The 22011-nt window shown below is 43.4% G+C and overlaps 7 non-coding genes across 7 annotated transcripts; all 7 read right to left on the reverse strand.

The window, feature by feature from the left end:
- Positions 1-967: 967 nt before the first annotated feature.
- TRNAL-CAG (transfer RNA leucine (anticodon CAG)) lies at positions 968-1050 on the reverse strand. Its single transcript has one exon. It is a non-coding gene; the product is annotated as a tRNA-Leu (tRNA).
- Positions 1051-3044: 1994 nt separating this feature from the next.
- TRNAL-CAG (transfer RNA leucine (anticodon CAG)) lies at positions 3045-3127 on the reverse strand. Its single transcript has one exon. It is a non-coding gene; the product is annotated as a tRNA-Leu (tRNA).
- Positions 3128-9047: 5920 nt separating this feature from the next.
- TRNAL-AAG (transfer RNA leucine (anticodon AAG)) lies at positions 9048-9130 on the reverse strand. Its single transcript has one exon. It is a non-coding gene; the product is annotated as a tRNA-Leu (tRNA).
- Positions 9131-9316: 186 nt separating this feature from the next.
- On the reverse strand, positions 9317-9399 carry TRNAL-CAG (transfer RNA leucine (anticodon CAG)). The gene has a single exon. It is a non-coding gene; the product is annotated as a tRNA-Leu (tRNA).
- Positions 9400-15320: 5921 nt separating this feature from the next.
- TRNAL-UAG (transfer RNA leucine (anticodon UAG)) lies at positions 15321-15403 on the reverse strand. The gene has a single exon. It is a non-coding gene; the product is annotated as a tRNA-Leu (tRNA).
- A 186-nt stretch (positions 15404-15589) lies between these two features.
- On the reverse strand, positions 15590-15672 carry TRNAL-CAG (transfer RNA leucine (anticodon CAG)). Its single transcript has one exon. It is a non-coding gene; the product is annotated as a tRNA-Leu (tRNA).
- A 632-nt stretch (positions 15673-16304) lies between these two features.
- Positions 16305-16387, reverse strand: TRNAL-UAG (transfer RNA leucine (anticodon UAG)). The gene has a single exon. It is a non-coding gene; the product is annotated as a tRNA-Leu (tRNA).
- Positions 16388-22011: the final 5624 nt, after the last annotated feature.

Genomic DNA, 22011 nt, shown 5'->3' on the forward strand with positions numbered 1-22011 from the left:
TTATGCTGCCAATGTACCTTGCAGATTCATGCAGGATTTCTAGATCCTTGCTGGATACAAGAGAGTAGGCCTTGTTCCAGATAAACTATCCCTAGCAGGGAAAGTCTGAGCACAGGCACTCTTTTGCTCTTTAGCCCCTGGCCTGGGACTCACCCTCACTTGCTGAGGCGTGAAATTCTGCATACCAACTTTGCACAGAAGGTATGTTTGTGGTTGTTTGGGGGATGGGTGGAAGGTCAAGAGCAGGGAAAAGCAGGTCTCCTTCACTACTAGACTCCTCTTCTATGCCTCCCTGCCATTCACTCACTCTGTCTTTGTTTCATTCTCTCCTTCCACAACACTCCTTCTCACTCACTCGCTCTATCACTTGTATTTTTGCCCTTGCTCTGCATTCTATAGTGGAAACATCTCTTGAATGAAGCATCTGAAAATGACGTGACATAAAATTTAAAACCTCCTTATTGGAAACCTAAAACATCACAAGACTTAATGTAACCCATTTCTTTCATAAAAAAGATTTTTAAAGTACCCCACAAAAGAAATATAAAACACCACGAGCGCTAGAAGAATATTACATTAACGTTAAAGATAGAATAGGGCAAATGCATTTGCAGTTGAAACTGAAGTTTGGTACTTATTCAGATATTATTTACATTGCCAATTTTTAGCTGAGATTCTAAAGGAACTGAGAGAGAAAATGGAATTCAAGTTTTGTCAGAAGTGGGATTCGAACCCACGCCTCCAGGAGAGACTGCGGCCTTAACGCACCGCCTTAGACCACTCGGCCATCCTCCCCCATGCTACTTTTTCATCTAAAGGGTGAGAAAGATATTAGGAACCAAAAAATGCACAGAGCTTAGGCCAATAGAAAAAAACTCACTGCACTCTTCCAAGAAGACAATCCTATAAGCCACTGCGAGGGAAATGATCATATTTCTCAAGAAAAAAATTAGAGTAAACACAGGACTGTCAGAAGTGGGATTCGAACCCACGCCTCCAGAGGAGACTGCGACCTGAACGCAGCGCCTTAGACCACTCGGCCATCCTGACTTGCTTTCCCAACATCTTCCAGAGGCCAGACAGCCATGCAAGTGAGGTACTGAAAAGGAATGCCCTCAATTTATTTATCCTATTATATGCACTTCCAACAGATCTTTGAACAATCTGTACAGAGCAGGACCTATGGAGAACTCTTTAGAACTTTGAGGCGAACAAAGAGAAAGTGCTATTCACCAGCCACTTGAACGGCTCAAAGCTGCTTTGAAATTGAGACAATAGCCACCTCTTGGCTGGCTAAAGCAATTTCAACAAGGGATCTCAAAGTCACAACATAGGGTGGAGTATGCAAATTTAAGCAGCCCCTGATCAAAGCCCTAAGGAAATTGCTGTAAGTGTGCTGGAGTCCAGTTGTCTACCAGATGCATGGCATTCTTCCAAATTTGCAGGGCCCGTCTGGCCAGGGCATACAAGAGCATGACTCTTCCAGATGACCTCTTACATGGGTCCTATGCTCATTTGGTAAGGATTGCGCTTTGTCAGCAAGACGTTATAGAACCTAAATATATGAGAAACCCCATCTCTCTTGACAAGAGGAGAACGGAATAACGTGCCAGGTGAAGACCAACAGATGCAACTTCCATCAGATGTTAACCTGATAAAGGAGATTAAATCTCCAAAAGGCATGTCAGAAGTGGGATTCGAACCCACGCCTTCAAAGGAGACTGTGGCCTAAACACAGCACCTTAGACCTCTCGGCCATCCTGACAGTATAGGCTTTTAATAAATGAATAAAAGTTACTCAGAAACGTCTACCTCCATGCAAGCCTGAAATAATTTAAACCTTCAAACACAAGGTGCAACTTTATGCACAGGACAATAAACACAGAAGAACACATACGAAAGCACTTTATTTCACAGGTATACAGTTTTCATGCTTTTAGAACACCACATACCTCTCACCAGCTATTTAGGGTCCTGTATCCGACTCACAACATTTCCTTGCCTGCGACCTCTCTCTCTACACAAACAACTACAGCACAGGAAGTAGGAAGGCAATAGGTGGGGCAGTTTATGCAAATTTATGCTGCCAATGTGCCTTGCAGATTCATGTAGGATTTCTAGATCCTTGCTGGATACAAGAGAGTAGGCCTTGTTCCAGATAAACTATCCCTAGCAGGGAAAGTCTGAGCACAGGCACTCTTTTGCTCTTTAGCCCCTGGCCTGGGACTCACCCTCACTTGCTGAGGCGTGAAATTTTGCATACCAACTTTGCACAGAAGGTATGTTTTGGTTGTTTGGGGATGGGTGGGAGGTCAAGAGCAGGGAAAAGCAGGTCTCCTTCACTACTAGACTCCTCTTCTATGCCTCCCTGCCGTTCACTCACTCTGTCTTTGTTTCATTCTCTCCTTCCACAACACTCCTTCTCACTCACTCGCTCTATCACTTGTATTTTTGCCCTTGCTCTGCATTCTATAGTGGAAACATCTCTTGAATGAAGCATCTGAAAATGACGTGACATAAAATTTAAAACCTCCTTATTGGAAACCTAAAACATCACAAGACTTAATGTAACCCATTTCTTTCATAAAAAAGATTTTTAAAGTACCCCACAAAAGAAATATAAAACACCACGAGCGCTAGAAGAATATTACATTAACGTTAAAGATAGAATAGGGCAAATGCATTTGCAGTTGAAACTGAAGTTTGGTACTTATTCAGATATTATTTACGTTGCCAATTTTTAGCTGAGATTCTAAAGGAACTGAGAGAGAAAATGGAATTCAAGTTTTGTCAGAAGTGGGATTCGAACCCACGCCTCCAGGAGAGACTGCGGCCTTAACGCACCGCCTTAGACCACTCAGCCATCCTCACCCCATGCTGCTTTTTCATCTAAAGGGTGAGAAAGATATTAGGAACCAAAAAATGCACAGAGCTTAGGCCAATAGAAAAAAACTCACTGCACTCTTCCAAGAAGACAATCCTATAAGCCACTGCGAGGGAAATGATCATATTTCTCAAGAAAAAAATTAGAGTAAACACAGGACTGTCAGAAGTGGGATTCGAACCCACGCCTCCAGAGGAGACTGCGACCTGAACGCAGCGCCTTAGACCACTCGGCCATCCTGACTTGCTTTCCCAGCATCTTCCAGAGGCCAGACAGCCATGCAAGTGAGGTACTGAAAAGGAATGCCCTCAATTTATTTATCCTATTATATGCACTTCCAACAGATCTTTGAACAATCTGTACAGAGCAGGACCTATGGAGAACTCTTTAGAACTTTGAGGCGAACAAAGAGAAAGTGCTATTCACCAGCCACTTGAACGGCTCAAAGCTGCTTTGAAATTGAGACAATAGCCACCTCTTGGCTGGCTAAAGCAATTTCAACAAGGGATCTCAAAGTCACAACATAGGGTGGAGTATGCAAATTTAAGCAGCCCCTGATCAAAGCCCTAAGGAAATTGCTGTAAGTGTGCTGGAGTCCAGTTGTCTACCAGATGCATGGCATTCTTCCAAATTTGCAGGGCCCGTCTGGCCAGGGCATACAAGAGCATGACTCTTCCAGATGACCTCTTACATGGGTCCTATGCTCATTTGGTAAGGATTGCGCTTTGTCAGCAAGACGTTATAGAACCTAAATATATGAGAAACCCCATCTCTCTTGACAAGAGGAGAACGGAATAACGTGCCAGGTGAAGACCAACAGATGCAACTTCCATCAGATGTTAACCTGATAAAGGAGATTAAATCTCCAAAAGGCATGTCAGAAGTGGGATTCGAACCCACGCCTTCAAAGGAGACTGTGGCCTAAACACAGCACCTTAGACCTCTCGGCCATCCTGACAGTATAGGCTTTTAATAAATGAATAAAAGTTACTCAGAAACGTCTACCTCCATGCAAGCCTGAAATAATTTAAACCTTCAAACACAAGGTGCAACTTTATGCACAGGACAATAAACACAGAAGAACACATACGAAAGCACTTTATTTCACAGGTATACAGTTTTCATGCTTTTAGAACACCACATACCTCTCACCAGCTATTTAGGGTCCTGTATCCGACTCACAACATTTCCTTGCCTGCGACCTCTCTCTCTACACAAACAACTGCAGCACAGGAAGTAGGAAGGCAATAGGTGGGGCAGTTTATGCAAATTTATGCTGCCATTGTGCCTTGCAGATTCATGCAGGATTTCTAGATCCTTGCTGGATACAAGAGAGTAGGCCTTGTTCCAGATAAACTATCCGTAGCAGGGAAAGTCTGAGCACAGGCACTCTTTTGCTCTTTAGCCCCTGGCCTGGGACTCACCCTCACTTGCTGAGGCGTGAAATTCTGCATACCAACTTTGCACAGAAGGTATGTTTGTGGTTGTTTGGGGATGGGTGGGAGGTCAAGAGCAGGGAAAAGCAGGTCTCCTTCACTACTAGACTCCTCTTCTATGCCTCCCTGCCGTTCACTCACTCTGTCTTTGTTTCATTCTCTCCTTCCACAACACTCCTTCTCACTCACTCGCTCTATCACTTGTATTTTTGCCCTTGCTCTGCATTCTATAGTGGAAACATCTCTTGAATGAAGCATCTGAAAATGACGTGACATAAAATTTAAAACCTCCTTATTGGAAACCTAAAACATCACAAGACTTAATGTAACCCATTTCTTTCATAAAAAAGATTTTTAAAGTACCCCACAAAAGAAATATAAAACACCACGAGCGCTAGAAGAATATTACATTAACGTTAAAGATAGAATAGGGCAAATGCATTTGCAGTTGAAACTGAAGTTTGGTACTTATTCAGATATTATTTACATTGCCAATTTTTAGCTGACATTCTAAAGGAACTGAGAGAGAAAATGGAATTCAAGTTTTGTCAGAAGTGGGATTCGAACCCACGCCTCCAGGAGAGACTGCGGCCTTAACGCACCGCCTTAGACCACTCGGCCATCCTGACCCCATGCTGCTTTTTCATCTAAAGGGTGAGAAAGATATTAGGAACCAAAAAATGCACAGAGCTTAGGCCAATAGTGGCTAGAGCAAGAAAAAAACTCACTGCACTCTTCCAAGAAGACAATCCTATAAGCCACTGCTAGGGAAATGATCATATTTCTCAAGAAAAAAATTAGAGTAAACACAGGACTGTCAGAAGTGGGATTCGAACCCACACCTCCAGAGGAGACTGCGACCTGAACGCAGCGCCTTAGACCACTCGGTCATCCTGACTTGCTCTCCCAGCATCTTCCAGAGGCCAGACAGCCATGCAAGTGAGGTACTGAAAAGGAATGCCCTCAATTTAATTATCCTATTATATGCACTTCCAACAGATCTTTGAACAATCTGTACAGAGCAGGACCTATGGAGAACTCTTTAGAACTTTGAGGCGAACAAAGAGAAAGTGCTATTCACCAGCCACTTGAACGGCTCAAAGCTGCTTTGAAATTGAGACAATAGCCACCTCTTGGCTGGCTAAAGCAATTTCAACAAGGGATCTCAAAGTCACAACATAGGGTGGAGTATGCAAATTTAAGCAGCCCCTGATCAAAGCCCTAAGGAAATTGCTGTAAGTGTGCTGGAGTCCAGTTGTCTACCAGATGCATGGCATTCTTCCAAATTTGCAGGGCCCGTCTGGCCAGGGCATACAAGAGCATGACTCTTCCAGATGACCTCTTACATGGGTCCTATGCTCATTTGGTAAGGATTGCGCTTTGTCAGCAAGACGTTATAGAACCTAAATATATGAGAAACCCCATCTCTCTTGACAAGAGGAGAACGGAATAACGTGCCAGGTGAAGACCAACAGATGCAACTTCCATCAGATGTTAACCTGATAATGGAGATTAAATCTCCAAAAGGCATGTCAGAAGTGGGATTCGAACCCACGCCTTCAAAGGAGACTGTGGCCTAAACACAACACCTTAGACCTCTCGGCCATCCTGACAGTATAGGCTTTTAAGAAATGAATAAAAGTTACTCAGAAACGTCTACCTCCATGCAAGCCTGAAATAATTTAAACCTTCAAACACAAGGTGCAACTTTATGCACAGGACAATAAACACAGAAGAACACATACGAAAGCACTTTATTTCACAGGTATACAGTTTTCATGCTTTTAGAACACCACATACCTCTCACCAGCTATTTAGGGTCCTGTATCCGACTCACAACATTTCCTTGCCTGCGACCTCTCTCTCTACACAAACAACTACAGCACAGGAAGTAGGAAGGCAATAGGTGGGGCAGTTTATGCAAATTTATGCTGCCATTGTGCCTTGCAGATTCATGCAGGATTTCTAGATCCTTGCTGGATACAAGAGAGTAGGCCTTGTTCCAGATAAACTATCCCTAGCAGGGAAAGTCTGAGCACAGGCACTCTTTTGCTCTTTAGCCCCTGGCCTGGGACTCACCCTCACTTGCTGAGGCGTGAAATTCTGCATACCAACTTTGCACAGAAGGTATGTTTGTGGTTGTTTGGGGATGGGTGGGAGGTCAAGAGCAGGGAAAAGCAGGTCTCCTTCACTACTAGACTCCTCTTCTATGCCTCCCTGCCATTCACTCACTCTGTCTTTGTTTCATTCTCTCCTTCCACAACACTCCTTCTCACTCACTCGCTCTATCACTTGTATTTTTGCCCTTGCTCTGCATTCTATAGTGGAAACATCTCTTGAATGAAGCATCTGAAAATGACGTGACATAAAATTTAAAACCTCCTTAATGGAAACCTAAAACATCACAAGACTTAATGTAACCCATTTCTTTCATAAAAAAGATTTTTAAAGTACCCCACAAAAGAAATATAAAACACCACGAGTGCTAGAAGAATATTACATTAACGTTAAAGATAGAATAGGGCAAATGCATTTGCAGTTGAAACTGAAGTTTGGTACTTATTCAGATATTATTTACATTGCCAATTTTTAGCTGAGATTCTAAAGGAACTGAGAGAGAAAATGGAATTCAAGTTTTGTCAGAAGTGGGATTTGAACCCACGCCTCCAGGAGAGACTGCGGCCTCACACAGCGCCTTAGACCACTCGGCCATCCTGACCCCATGCTGCTTTTTCATCTAAAGGGTGAGAAATATATTAGGAACCAAAAAATTCACAGAGCTTAGGCCAATAGTGGCTAGAGCAAGAAAAAAACTCACTGCACTCTTCCAAGAAGACAATCCTATAAGCCACTGCGAGGGAAATGATCGTATTTCTCAAGAAAAAAAGTAGAGTAAACACAGGACTGTCAGAAGTGGGATTTGAACCCACACCTCCACAGGAGACTGCGACCTGAACGCAGCGCCTTAGACCACTCGGCCATCCTGACTTGCTTTCCCAGCTTCTTCCAGAGGCCACACAGCCATGCAGGTGAGGTACTGAAAAGGAATGCCCTCAATTTATTTATCCTATTTTATGCACTTCCAACAGATCTTTGAACAATCTGTACAGAGCAGGACCTATGGAGAACTCTTTAGAACTTTGAGGCGAACAAAGAGAAAGTGCTATTCACCAGCCACTTGAACAGCTCAAAGCTGCTTTGAAATTGAGACAATAGCCACCTCTTGGCTGGCTAAAGCAATTTCAACAAGGGATCTCAAAGTCACAACATAGGGTGGAGTATGCAAATTTAAGCAGCCCCTGATCAAAGCCCTGAGGAAATTGCTGTAAGTGTGCTGGAGTCCAGTTGTCTACCAGATGCATGGCATTCTTCCAAATTTACAGGGCCCGTCTGGCCAGGGCATACAAGAGCATGACTCTTCCAGATGACCTCTTACATGGGTCCTATGCTCATTTGGTAAGGATTGCGCTTTGTCAGCAAGACGTTATAGAACCTAAATATATGAGAAACCCCATCTCTCTTGACAAGAGGAGAACGGAATAACGTGCCAGGTGAAGACCAACAGATGCAACTTCCATCAGATGTTAACCTGATAAAGGAGATTAAATCTCCAAAAGGCATGTCAGAAGTGGGATTCGAACCCATGCCTCCAAAGGAGACGGTGGCCTAAACACAGCACCTTAGACCTCTCGGCCATCCTGACAGTATAGGCTTTTAAGAAATGAATAAAAGTTACTCAGAAACGTCTACCTCCATGCAAGCCTGAAATAATTTAAACCTTCAAACACAAGGTGCAACTTTATGCACAGGACAATAAACACAGAAGAACACATACGAAAGCACTTTATTTCACAGGTATACAGTTTTCATGCTTTTAGAACACCACATACCTCTCACCAGCTATTTAGGGTCCTGTATCCGACTCACAACATTTCCTTGCCTGCGACCTCTCTCTCTACACAAACAACTACAGCACAGGAAGTAGGAAGGCAATAGGTGGGGCAGTTTATGCAAATTTATGCTGCCAATGTACCTTGCAGATTCATGCAGGATTTCTAGATCCTTGCTGGATACAAGAGAGTAGGCCTTGTTCCAGATAAACTATCCCTAGCAGGGAAAGTCTGAGCACAGGCACTCTTTTGCTCTTTAGCCCCTGGCCTGGGACTCACCCTTACTTGCTGAGGCGTGAAATTCTGCATACCAACTTTGCACAGAAGGTATGTTTGTGGTTGTTTGGGGATGGGTGGAGGGTCAAGAGCAGGGAAAAGCAGGTCTCCTTCACTACTAGACTCCTCTTCTATGCCTCCCTGCCATTCACTCACTCTGTCTTTGTTTCATTCTCTCCTTCCACAACACTCCTTCTCACTCACTCGCTCTATCACTTGTATTTTTGCCCTTGCTCTGCATTCTATAGTGGAAACATCTCTTGAATGAAGCATCTGAAAATGACGTGACATAAAATTTAAAACCTCCTTATTGGAAACCTAAAACATCACAAGACTTAATGTAACCCATTTCTTTCATAAAAAAGATTTTTAAAGTACCCCACAAAAGAAATATAAAACACCACGAGTGCTAGAAGAATATTACATTAACGTTAAAGATAGAATAGGGCAAATGCATTTGCAGTTGAAACTGAAGTTTGGTACTTATTCAGATATTATTTACATTGCCAATTTTTAGCTGAGATTCTAAAGGAACTGAGAGAGAAAATGGAATTCAAGTTTTGTCAGAAGCGGGATTCGAACCCACGCCTCCATGAGAGACTGCGGCCTTAACGCAGCGCCTTAGACCACTCGGCTATCCCGACCCCATGCTGCTTTTTCATCTAAAGGGTGAAAAAGATATTAGGAACCAAAAAATGCACAGAGCTTAGGCCAATAGTGGCTAGAGCAAGAAAAAAACTCACTGCACTCTTCCAAGAAGACAATCCTATAAGCCACTGCGAGGGAAATGATCATATTTCTCAAGAAAAAAAGTAGAGTAAACACAGGACTGTCAGAAGTGGGATTTGAACCCACGCCTCCAGAGGAGACTGCGACCTGAACGCAGCGCCTTAGACCACTCGGCCATCCTGACTTGCTTTCCCAGCATCTTCCAGAGGCCAAACAGCCATGCAAGTGAGGTACTGAAAAGGAATGCCCTCAATTTACTTATCCTATTATATGCACTTTCAACAGATCTTTGAACAATCTGTACAGAGCAGGACCTATGGAGAACTCTTTAGAACTTTGAGGCGAACAAAGAGAAAGTGCTATTCACCAGCCACTTGAACGGCTCAAAGCTGCTTTGAAATTGAGACAATAGCCACCTCTTGGCTGGCTAAAGCAATTTCAACAAAGGATCTCAAAGTCACAACATAGGGTGGAGTATGCAAATTTAAGCAGCCCCTGATCAAAGCCCTAAAGAAATTGCTGTAAGTGTGCTGGAGTCCAGTTGTCTACCAGATGCATGTCATTCTTCCAAATTTGCAGGGCCCGTCTGGCCAGGGCATACAAGAGCATGACTCTTCCAGATGACCTCTTACATGGGTCCTATGCTCATTTGGTAAGGATTGCGCTTTGTCAGCAAGACGTTATAGAACCTAAATATATGAGAAACCCCATCTCTCTTGACAAGAGGAGAACGGAATAACGTGCCAGGTGAAGACCAACAGATGCAACTTCCATCAGATGTTAACCTGATAAAGGAGATTAAATATCCAAAAGGCATGCCAGAAGTGGGATTCGAACCCATGCCTCCAAAGGAGACTGTGGCCTAAACACAGCACCTTAGACCTCTCGGCCATCCTGACAGTATAGACTTTTAATAAATGAATAAAAGTTACTCAGAAACGTCTACCTCCATGCAAGCCTGAAATAATTTAAACCTTCAAACACAAGGTGCAACTTTATGCACAGGACAATAAACACAGAAGAACACATACGAAAGCACTTTATTTCACAGGTATACAGTTTTCATGCTTTTAGAACACCACATACCTCTCACCAGCTATTTAGGGTCCTGTATCCGACTCACAACATTTCCTTGCCTGCGACCTCTCTCTCTACACAAACAACTACAGCACAGGAAGTAGGAAGGCAATAGGTGGGGCAGTTTATGCAAATTTATGCTGCCAATGTGCCTTGCAAATTCATGCAGGATTTCTAGATCCTTGCTGGATACAAGAGAGTAGGCCTTGTTCCAGATAAACTATCCCTAGCAGGGAAAGTCTGAGCACAGGCACTCTTTTGCTCTTTAGCCCCTGGCCTGGGACTCACCCTCACTTGCTGAGGCGTGAAATTCTGCATACCAACTTTGCACAGAAGGTATGTTTGTGGTTGTTTGGGGATGGGTGGGAGGTCAAGAGCAGGGAAAAGCAGGTCTCCTTCACTACTAGACTCCTCTTCTATGCCTCCCTGCTATTCACTCACTCTGTCTTTGTTTCATTCTCTCCTTCCACAATACTCCTTCTCACTCACTCGCTCTATCACTTGTATTTTTGCCCTTGCTCTGCATTCTATAGTGGAAACATCTCTTGAATGAAGCATCTGAAAATGACGTGACATAAAATTTAAAACCTCCTTATTGGAAACCTAAAACATCACAAGACTTAATGTAACCCATTTCTTTCATAAAAAAGATTTTTAAAGTACCCCACAAAAGAAATATAAAACACCACGAGTGCTAGAAGAATATTACAATAACGTTAAAGATAGAATAGGGCAAATGCATTTGCAGTTGAAACTGAAGTTTGGTACTTATTCAGATATTATTTACATTGCCAATTTTTAGCTGAGATTCTAAAGGAACTGAGAGTGAAAATGGAATTCAAGTTTTGTCAGAAACGGGATTTGAACCCACGCCTCCAGGAGAGACTGCGGCCTTAACACAGCGCCTTAGACCACTCGGCCATCCTGACCCCATGCTGCTTTTTCATCTAAAGGGTGAGAAAGATATTAGGAACCAAAAAATGCACAGAGCTTAGGCCAATAGTGGCTAGAGCAAGAAAAAAACTCACTGCACTCTTCCAAGAAGACAATCCTATAAGCCACTGCGAGGGAAATGATCATATTTCTCAAGAAAAAAATTAGAATAAACACAGGACTGTCAGAAGGGGGATTTGAACCCACGCCTCCAGAGGAGACTGCGACCTGAACGCAGCGCCTTAGACCACTCGGCCATCCTGACTTGCTTTCCCAGCATCTTCCAGAGGCCAGACAGCCATGCAGGTGAGGTACTGAAAAGGAATGCCCTCAATTTATTTATCCTATTATATGCACTTCCAACAGATCTTTGAACAATCTGTACAGAGCAGGACCTATGGAGAACTCTTTAGAACTTTGAGGCGAACAAAGAGAAAGTGCTATTCACCAGCCACTTGAACGGCTCAAAGCTGCTTTGAAATTGAGACAATAGCCACCTCTTGGCTGGCTAAAGCAATTTCAACAAAGGATCTCAAAGTCACAACATAGGGTGGAGTATGCAAATTTAAGCAGCCCCTGATCAAAGCCCTAAAGAAATTGCTGTAAGTGTGCTGGAGTCCAGTTGTCTACCAGATGCATGTCATTCTTCCAAATTTGCAGGGCCCGTCTGGCCAGGGCATACAAGAGCATGACTCTTCCAGATGACCTCTTACATGGGTCCTATGCTCATTTGGTAAGGATTGCGCTTTGTCAGCAAGACGTTATAGAACCTAAATATATGAGAAACCCCATCTCTCTTGACAAGAGGAGAACGGAATAACGTGCCAGGTGAAGACCAACAGATGCAACTTCCATCAGATGTTAACCTGATAAAGGAGATTAAATCTCCAAAAGGCATGCCAGAAGTGGGATTCGAACCCATGCCTCCAAAGGAGACTGTGGCCTAAACACAGCACCTTAGACCTCTCGGCCATCCTGACAGTATAGACTTTTAAGAAATGAATAAAAGTTACTCAGAAACGTCTACCTCCATGCAAGCCTGAAATAATTTAAACCTTCAAACACAAGGTGCAACTTTATGCACAGGACAATAAACACAGAAGAACACATACGAAAGCACTTTATTTCACAGGTATACAGTTTTCATGCTTTTAGAACACCACATACCTCTCACCAGCTATTTAGGGTCCTGTATCCGACTCACAACATTTCCTTGCCTGCGACCTCTCTCTCTACACAAACAACTACAGCACAGGAAGTAGGAAGGCAATAGGTGGGGCAGTTTATGCAAATTTATGCTGCCAATGTGCCTTGCAGATTCATGCAGGATTTCTAGATCCTTGCTGGATACAAGAGAGTAGGCCTTGTTCCAGATAAACTATCCCTAGCAGGGAAAGTCTGAGCACAGGCACTCTTTTGCTCTTTAGCCCCTGGCCTGGGACTCACCCTCACTTGCTGAGGCGTGAAATTCTGCATACCAACTTTGCACAGAAGGTATGTTTGTGGTTGTTTGGGGATGGGTGGGAGGTCAAGAGCAGGGAAAAGCAGGTCTCCTTCACTACTAGACTCCTCTTCTATGCCTCCCTGCTATTCACTCACTCTGTCTTTGTTTCATTCTCTCCTTCCACAATACTCCTTCTCACTCACTCGCTCTATCACTTGTATTTTTGCCCTTGCTCTGCATTCTATAGTGGAAACATCTCTTGAATGAAGCATCTGAAAATGACGTGACATAAAATTTAAAACCTCCTTATTGGAAACCTAAAACATCACAAGACTTAATGTAACCCATTTCTTTCATAAAAAAGATTTTTAAAGTACCCCACAAAAGAAATATAAAACACCACGAGTGCTAGAAGAATATTACATTAACGTTAAAGATAGAATAGGGCAAATGCATTTGCAGTTGAAACTGAAGTTTGGTACTTATTCAGATATTATTTACATTGCCAATTTTTAGCTGAGATTCTAAAGGAACTGAGAGTGAAAATGGAATTCAAGTTTTGTCAGAAACGGGATTTGAACCCACGCCTCCAGGAGAGACTGCGGCCTTAACACAGCGCCTTAGACCACTCGGCCATCCTGACCCCATGCTGCTTTTTCATCTAAAGGGTGAGAAAGATATTAGGAACCAAAAAATGCACAGAGCTTAGGCCAATAGTGGCTAGAGCAAGAAAAAAACTCACTGCACTCTTCCAAGAAGACAATCCTATAAGCCACTGCGAGGGAAATGATCATATTTCTCAAGAAAAAAATTAGAGTAAACACAGGACTGTCAGAAGGGGGATTTGAACCCACGCCTCCAGAGGAGACTGCGACCTGAACGCAGCGCCTTAGACCACTCGGCCATCCTGACTTGCTTTCCCAGCATCTTCCAGAGGCCAGACAGCCATGCAGGTGAGGTACTGAAAAGGAATGCCCTCAATTTATTTATCCTATTATATGCACTTCCAACAGATCTTTGAACAATCTGTACAGAGCAGGACCTATGGAGAACTCTTTAGAACTTTGAGGCGAACAAAGAGAAAGTGCTATTCACCAGCCACTTGAACGGCTCAAAGCTGCTTTGAAATTGAGACAATAGCCACCTCTTGGCTGGCTAAAGCAATTTCAACAAGGGATCTCAAAGTCACAACATAGGGTGGAGTATGCAAATTTAAGCAGCCCCTGATCAAAGCCCTAAGGAAATTGCTGTAAGTGTGCTGGAGTCCAGTTGTCTACCAGATGCATGGCATTCTTCCAAATTTGCAGGGCCCGTCTGGCCAGGGCATACAAGAGCATGACTCTTCCAGATGACCTCTTACATGGGTCCTATGCTCATTTGGTAAGGATTGCGCTTTGTCAGCAAGACGTGATAGAACCTAAATATATGAGAAACCCCATCTCTCTTGACAAAAGGAGAACGGAATAACGTGCCAGGTGAAGACCAACAGATGCAACTTCCATCAGATGTTAACCTGATAAAGGAGATTAAATCTCCAAAAGGCATGTCAGAAGTGGGATTCGAACCCATGGCTCCAAAGGAGACCGTGGCCTAAACACAGCACCTTAGACCTCTCGGCCATCCTGACAGTATAGGCTTTTAAGAAATGAATAAAAGTTACTCAGAAACGTCTACCTCCATGCAAGCCTGAAATAATTTAAACCTTCAAACACAAGGTGCAACTTTATGCACAGGACAATAAACACAGAAGAACACATACGAAAGCACTTTATTTCACAGGTATACAGTTTTCATGCTTTTAGAACACCACATACCTCTCACCAGCTATTTAGGGTCCTGTATCCGACTCACAACATTTCCTTGCCTGCGACCTCTCTCTCTACACAAACAACTACAGCACAGGAAGTAGGAAGGCAATAGGTGGGGCAGTTTATGCAAATTTATGCTGCCAATGTGCCTTGCAGATTCATGCAGGATTTCTAGATCCTTGCTGGATACAAGAGAGTAGGCCTTGTTCCAGATAAACTATCCGTAGCAGGGAAAGTCTGAGCACAGGCACTCTTTTGCTCTTTAGCCCCTGGCCTGGGACTCACCCTCACTTGCTGAGGAGTGAAATTCTGCATGCCAACTTTGCACAGAAGGTATGTTTGTGGTTGTTTGGGGATGGGTGGGAGGTCAAGAGCAGGGAAAAGCAGGTCTCCTTCACTACTAGACTCCTCTTCTATGCCTCCCTGCCATTCACTCACTCTGTCTTTGTTTCATTCTCTCCTTCCACAACACTCCTTCTCACTCACTCGCTCTATCACTTGTATTTTTGCCCTTGCTCTGCATTCTATAGTGGAAACATCTCTTGAATGAAGCATCTGAAAATGACGTGACATAAAATTTAAAACCTCCTTATTGGAAACCTAAAACATCACAAGACTTAATGTAACCCATTTCTTTCATAAAAAAGATTTTTAAAGTACCCCACAAAAGAAATATAAAACACCACGAGTGCTAGAAGAATATTACATTAACGTTAAAGATAGAATAGGGCAAATGCATTTGCAGTTGAAACTGAAGTTTGGTACTTATTCAGATATTATTTATATTGCCAATTTTTAGCTGAGATTCTAAAGGAACTGAGAGAGAAAATGGAATTCAAGTTTTGTCAGAAGTGGGATTCGAACCCACGCCTCCAGCAGAGACTGCGGCCTAAACGCAGCACCTTAGACCACTCGGCCATCCTGACCCCATGCTACTTTTTCATCTAAAGGGTGAGAAAGATATTAGGAACCAAAAAATGCACAGAGCTTAGGCCAATAGTGGCTAGAGCAAGAAAAAAACTCACTGCACTCTTCCAAGAAGACAATCCTATAAGCCACTGCGCGGGAAATGATCATATTTCTCAAGAAAAAAATTAGAGTAAACAGAGGACTGTCAGAAGTGGGATTTGAACCCACGCCTCCAGAGGAGACTGCGACCTGAACGCAGCGCCTTAGACCACTCGGCCATCCTGACTTGCTTTCCCAGCATCTTCCAGAGGCCAGACAGCCACGCAGGTGAGGTACTGAAAAGGAATGCCCTCAATTTATTTATCCTATTATATGCACTTCCAACAGATCTTTGAACAATCTGTACAGAGCAGGACCTATGGAGAACTCTTTAGAACTTTGAGGCGAACAAAGAGAAAGTGCTATTCACCAGCCACTTGAACGGCTCAAAGCTGCTTTGAAATTGAGACAATAGCCACCTCTTGGCTGGCTAAAGCAATTTCAACAAGGGATCTCAAAGTCACAACATAGGGTGGAGTATGCAAATTTAAGCAGCCCCTGATCAAAGCCCTAAGGAAATTGCTGTAAGTGTGCTGGAGTCCAGTTGTCTACCAGATGCATGGCATTCTTCCAAATTTGCAGGGCCCGTCTGGCCAGGGCATACAAGAGCATGACTCTTCCAGATGACCTCTTACATGGGTCCTATGCTCATTTGGTGAGGATTGCGCTTTGTCAGCAAGACGTTATAGAAACTAAATATATGAGAAACCCCATCTCTCTTGACAAGAGGAGAACGGAATAACGTGCCAGGTGAAGACCAACAGATGCAACTTCCATCAGATGTTAACCTGATAAAGGAGATTAAATCTCCAAAAGGCATGTCAGAAGTGGGATTCGAACCCACGCCTCCAAAGGAGACTGTGGCCTAAACACAGCGCCTTAGACCTCTCGGCCATCCTGACAGTATAGGCTTTTAAGAAATGAATAAAAGTTACTCAGAAACGTCTACCTCCATGCAAGCCTGAAATAATTTAAACCTTCAAACACAAGGTGCAACTTTATGCACAGGACAATAAACACAGAAGAACACATACGAAAGCACTTTACCTGGACTGAATTTGATACAGAATCATAATAAAATAGCTCAGTAAAATGAGAGGCAGAATCCGTGATATTAGAGGTTCGGAATGGGCTTTATTCCAATGATCGATTATAATCGGATGCTCCAAGTTCCATCACCACGGGGGTTCAGGAAGTGAAGTACATACTTTATTGACAAGAAGTAACTTTTATAGTACATACATTACAATGAAGCGAATGCAGTAGGCGTAACAATTGATAAGGAAATTGACGTTTTACCTGCGTAACCGAAAATGGATATAATAAGGGGTAAAAAGGAACCTAATTGGTTATGATGTCACACATAGGTGGATCTATAAGATAATACTTGGCATAGATGCGCGCGCAGCCGCATGACGTGTAATTGACGTGTAACTAGGGGGTGAAGGGGACTTGACATTAGCTCTACATGTGGAGACGAAAAGTCTGGGGGGTCAAGTCAACCTAATCCCAAATCATATCTAACATCCTATGTTTAAAGAACTATGTTATCCACAAAAGAAGGACTCTCGGACAGAATCTATTCTATACTGACTGTGCGTGCGTGTACAAGCGTCTAAGTGTCTACACTGAATGCGAGGGGGTAGGAATTATTCCCTGGTAACAGGGCTATGAATTACTTGCATGAGGACAGAGAAGCCGGGCCTTTTGCTCAGTAGCTGGAAGAATGTTTACTTAAACTGCTAGGCAGGAATGCATCGGCTGAGGGGGAAGCAGATAATTCGAAGGTGAAATACAGTTCTTGGCAGAGAATAGGCTGATGTCAGGCTTCGTGAGCCGCGCAGAGAATGAGACAAAGTTCATGGTCACAGATGCAGGCTCAGACTGGAGCTTTCAGAGGCAGAAGGCAAGAGGAGTTTGATGACAGAATCAGGGCCTACTTGCCTGGACTGTAAAAATGGCATAAGTGAACCATATAAAGCCGGTGGCCTTTCATATTTAGGAATGGAATATCCGGCCTATTCATGGCGGATCTGACAGAGGACATGTTGACGGTGGACGCACATGTATTTGCGTCTTCATAACTGGAACTGGAGGGAACATACATGTACTTGTGACATGCACATAGAACCGTTGGGGTCCAAGATAGGGGACATAACTGACCAGAAAAATCCATATTTCCACATTCCCTCCTTGTCCCCTACTTGCCCGTTAAGAGATATCAATCTTCATCAATCCATTGATCTGTTCATGTAGCATCATTTGTTCTTCTTTCTTCTTCCGTGATCTTGAATGAAATCTTGATGGTGGAATACACGATGTGGTACACAGACCACAAATCGCTGGTCCACATTGTAGACATAGACAGCAACTGAATAGTATGAGAAGGCCAATACCTAGGAAGGATAAAACTCTCCATCCCCAGGCTGATATCACATTCCAAAACCAACCGGACCAAGTCCAAGTGCCTGGGTTCTGGTGTATCTGGTTTACAATCTTATGAAGGCGAGTGATGGCTTTATATACAGATGGCGAATTTTCTGGTATGAATACGCAGCAGCTTGATCCGATGACCCTACAAGCTCCGCCCCTATCAGCCAGGATGACGTCAAGGACAAGACGATTTTGAAGCACAACAATCCGCATAGCAGACTGCTCTTCCGTTAAATTGCCTAAGGCGGAAATAGTCTCATTCACTACTGCTTCAAGGGTTCTAGTTAATCTACGTATCAGCTTACTATTAGTAACAGTACCTATATAGGGAAAGATGCCTTTATTAAAATCTACATACTTGTCCCATGCCGTCTCAGTGTAATCGACAATGGGGAGATCTCTCCGCTCTCTGTTGTGTACTAAATGAATATTTCTGTAATAATCAGGAGGAGCTAGGAAAACAGGTGGCAAAAGGAATGCAATGTAGCAGGTACCATCCCAATCTAGAGGTAGACGCATATATGCAGTCTGACCACATATAAAGTAGGAGTGGCGAGAAGCTCTAAATGAAGATTTGCCTTGATCACTGAATTCTACTATAGTAGTGCATTTACTATGGCCCATATGTATGGAACCAACCTTTCTTACACATAATTCACCCTTCGCTGGGAATACTGACATGGTGGGTAAGACTAGTTCAACTTCGGATACGACATTTAGAATCATGAGATTAGGTGTAAAATTACCTAATCCATATACTTCATTTTCTAGATCAGTTCCTGTTCTTTTGGGGCGACCCTCCTTGTCAGGGTAACAGACCTTGAGTAAAACTAGGTTCAGGTTTCCCCATACCCAATGATCTTGGTAAACTGCTGTGTCTGAGTCTATGGAATTAATTAAACTAAACCATGCTCCACAGGAGCCATTATGTGTAAATGGATGTGGAAAGAAAGGCAGGACTCCTTCATAATTTTGATAGGGAGGGAGTCGGCCACACACCCAACAATTAGTAGCATTACTAGTCTGATGGGAATGATGTAACATACTAATGAAAGTGTTATTGCGCAGCGCAAGTCTATAAGACAATTCATGCGGAGGTAAGTCACTAAAAGAATGTTCAGCAGTAACATTATAGACATGTCTAGAAATAGGGTAATATATGTGCAACAATATACTTGCAGTAATTATTAAAAGACTCAAGAAAAACCAAATTAATAATGTCACTATACAGTGGCTACGCAGTGATTTACAATACGCCTGTCGTTTCAACATTTTCCGGGTATTTTCTCTACTCAGGTCCAAGGGATACATGTCAGAGACAATTCAACCGCTTCACCTTGGAGAGGACTTAAACAATCAAATTGCTCGACTTGTTGGGCCTAAGCTTTAGTTTGTAGTTTTCAGAGTTATTCTGTTCAACAAAAGGAAGTTTTGAATCAGTCTGTGAGGGAGTGCAGGGCACAATGTCTATATCCGAGGATAGTCCATGAAATTTCTTGATATGACTTGAATGAATCCAGCCCTTGCGGCCCTCGATCTTCACGGCTGTCCTTGTGGTGAGCAGGACCAACTTGGGTGTCTTCCACCTGGGCTCCAGCTGAGTCTTCCGGTCGAAATTTCTCACAAATACAAAATCACCCGGAACAACGTCATGGGGTTTCACCTCAGTGTTGTCGGGAAAGGCTGCAGCTACCTGTGAACGACAAGATTGTAGTGCAGACATCAAGGAAGCCAAGTAATCTGTCAGCATATTACAGTCAATATCAGTTATTTTGCGTGGTATAGGCGTCCCCCACATATTCGGTGGTCTGCCGAAGATCACCTCATACGGGGATAGCCCTGTTCGAGAGTGTGCTACCATTCTCATGTAAAAGAGTGCAACGGGTAACGCTACTACCCAGTCGACACCTTTCTCTCTGCATATTTTGGACATTCTGATTTTCAGTATCTGGTTATGTCTTTCTACGAGACCTGCTGCCTCGGGGTGTCGGACACAGTGGAATTTCCACTGATATCCTAACAGAAGTGAAACGTGTTTCATTAATTCGGATGAGAACGGCTGGCCGTTATCTGAGTGAACAACACGTGGTAAACCGTATCGTGGGAAAAATTCTCGAACCAACTGTTTGGCAGTAGTCGGGGCAGTGTAATCTGAAACCGGGTATGCCTCTGTCCAACGGGACAGAGCGCAGACAACTACAAGAACATATTTGAATCCTCGACATCGTTCCATCTGGATATAGTCCATCTGGAGTACTTCAAAAGGGTGATTAGGAGGATGAAATCCACCCTGTTCTACGGGAACGCTTTTTCCTGGGTTAAACTGACAACAGATCATACAGGTACGGACCTTTTGTTTGGCTGCTGCTCGTAAATGTTTATTGAACCAAATGTGTTGAATGCTGTCTAGCATAGCTTTTTCTCCTAGATGTGCTGGACTATGTATAGTGTTAATTATAACTTGGACCATTGAATCAGGAAGGAACCATACAGACTTTTCCTTCATCATCCATCCTTGGTCCGTTTGGATCCCTCCTAATTCAGTCCATTTCTTTATTTCGTCTGGTGTAGCATGTGTCTGTATGTCAATTACGTCAAGAGTGGGATCTTTAACTGTCATACAATGTGTCGGTGTCGGGACTATTGTCTTTGTCATGTCGGGGGTTTGAGTTTGAGCAGTCTGTTTAGCTGTTCTGTCGGCTAGATCATTGCCTTGGGAAATGATATCAGTAACCTTCGTATGAGCCTTACATTTCATAATTGATATTGCAGTAGGTAGATGTATTGCATCTAATAAGGCATGAATGAGGGGTCCGTGCTGAATGTGGGCACCGTGGGAAGTTAAATAACCTCTCTCTCGCCACAGCACGCCAAAGTCATGTACAACTCCGAATGCATAACGTGAGTCAGTGTATATGTTGACTTTTTTATTCGTGGCTTGAATACAGGCTTGTGTCAGAGCGATGAGTTCTGCGGCTTGAGCTGACAAAGTATTTATACGATTAGTTTCAATGACTTCAGTATCTGTTGTGACTGCGTAAGCGGCCACTAACTCTCCTGTACTTGTTCTCATACATGAACCATCTACATACAAGGTCAGGTCTGGATCTGACAATGGGACATCGGTTAAGTCTTGTCTGGGTTTCGTCGTTATCGTAATAACTTCAATACAGTCATGAGCTAGTGGATCTGTTCCGATTACAGGTAAAAGTGTGGCAGGATTCAATGTGTTACAGCGTCTGATTTCTATATGTGGCTGAAACAATGTAAGTTCGTATCCTGTAAGTCGCGCTATAGTCAAGTGTTGTGTTTGCGTTCTATTCACAAGAACCTCTACTGCATGTGGTACTTGAACTGTCAATGGATGTCCTAACACTATGGCATCGCTTTGTCTGATTGCTAAAGCTGTCGCTGCTACTGATTTCAGGCACGCAGGCAAAGCCTGAGCTACGGGATCTAATGTACTAGAAAAATAAGCACATGGTTTGTGTGCTCCTGCTTGTTCCTGTGTGAGTACTGACAAGGCAGTACCTTCGCGTTCTGTAACAAAGAGTGTAAACTGTTTTCTGTAACATGGCGTTGCTAAAACGGGTGCTTGACATAAAGCTTTCTTTAGGCTTTCAAAAGCTTGTGTGTGTTCCTGAGTCCAAGGGAGAACAGTCGGTGTGGCTGCCTCCTGTGTGGTTAACTGAATGAGTGGTTTTGCTAGAAATGCGTACTGAGGGATCCACTGCCTGCAATATGACGTGAGGCCTATGAAAGCTCGTACTTCCTTTTGTGTCTTGGGTATTGGCATGTTAGCTATTAACTGAATGCGGTCAGGTGTAAGCTGCCTTCCCTCCTTGGACAGCGAGTGTCCAAGATAAACAACTCGCTGGACACAGAATTGCAGCTTAGAAGGGGACACCTTGTGCCCCTTTTCGGCTAGAAATTGTAAAACTGTCAGTGATGCTTTTTCACATTCCGGTTCGCTTCTCGCGGTGATCTCAGATCATCGACATATTGAAGCAGAGCAGTGTTAACTGGCATGTGGATACTGTCAAGTTCTCGTTTCAGTGCTTGGCTATAGATGCTGGGGCTTTCTGTAAATCCT

The sequence above is a fragment of the Triturus cristatus genome, chromosome 6, assembly GCF_964204655.1.
Source record: "Triturus cristatus chromosome 6, aTriCri1.1, whole genome shotgun sequence".
In the NCBI taxonomy this organism is placed as follows: Eukaryota; Metazoa; Chordata; class Amphibia; order Caudata; family Salamandridae; genus Triturus; species Triturus cristatus.